We start from the raw sequence: 1,245 nt of genomic DNA on the forward strand, positions 1-1,245 counted from the left end.
GGTGCGACCAGGTAAATCTTGGTCTCTTCAGATTGACGTCACCTGGCGCATGCCCAGTTGGTCTGCACCTTCCCGGGCGCCGGCTGCATTTTCGCGCGCGCGGGAAGAGTTGGTGGTGAAGAAGAACCCGGAAGTGCACCATCTTGCCTCCGTTCGTCCAAACACAAACCTTCTCCTTCCTAGAACCCCCAGGGCGCAAGGCTCGGGAGGTGGGTGGGGCTCTCTGCCTTTTGCCCCCAGGCTGATTTCTCAAGAAGGCTCATTAGAGGGTGGTCAGGAGCGACACTTAAGCCAGAGCTATTTGGGAGGGGTCCATGCCCTCTTAGGTGCCCACCTCCCCACCCAGCAGCTCCCATGCCACCCCACTCTCTTGCCTGGGTCACAGTGACCTTTGTTTGGGGCAGAGATCAAGCCTTCACCCTCCGCCACCGGGCAGAGCATCAGGGATGAGTGCCGCCCCAGCCAGCCCAGATCTCAGCTTTCCCAGGGAAGAACAGCTCTCAGCAAAGCTTCGTCCACTCCCCTCCCTGCTGCGATGAGTTTTGTTTTACAAAGTTTATAAACAAGTAACTCCTGTATTTGTTTGGTAGACTTAGGTTTTTGTGTTTGGATTTTGCTTAAAGTGAGACATGCCTATCATTCAGCATATCCAAACCACATAGTTTTAAGACAAGATTTACATTTGTTCCTTAAGTAATCAGCTCCTGTCGGTGGATGAGGCATGAAAATGTGACAAGTCATGGACTTCAACAGTCAGAAACATCTCTAAACTGTGTGTCCAGATATCGTTGTAATATGTGGCCTGTCTACATCAGAACTACTGCCTTACTTACTAAAAATGCAAATTCTAGGCTTGCCGGTGGATTCAAAAGGTGTGTAACAGAATCCAAGAATCTCCTTTTAGAGGGGCAAGGTACTAGGGGGCCAGGGGCGTCTTACCAAGAATGAGAAACCATGATGAAGGCAGTAATGTTCACAGGAGTTGTGTGGGTGTGCGTGTGTGTGCGCGTGGGTGTGCGTGTGTGTGCGTGTGGGTGTGCGTGTGTGTGCGTGTGGGTGTGCGCGTGTGGGTGTGCGTGTGTGCGCGTGTGCGCATGTGCGCGTGTGTGCGCGTGTGGGTGTGCGTGCGGGTGTGCGTGGGTGTGCGTGTGTGTGCGTGTGCGCGCGTGTGTGTGCGTGGGTGTGGGTGTGTGTGCGGGTGTGTGCGTGTGTGTGGGTGTGCGTGTGTGCGGGTGTGCGTGGGTG

Source organism: Piliocolobus tephrosceles, chromosome 20, assembly GCF_002776525.5.
Source record: "Piliocolobus tephrosceles isolate RC106 chromosome 20, ASM277652v3, whole genome shotgun sequence".
NCBI lineage: Eukaryota > Metazoa > Chordata > Mammalia > Primates > Cercopithecidae > Piliocolobus > Piliocolobus tephrosceles.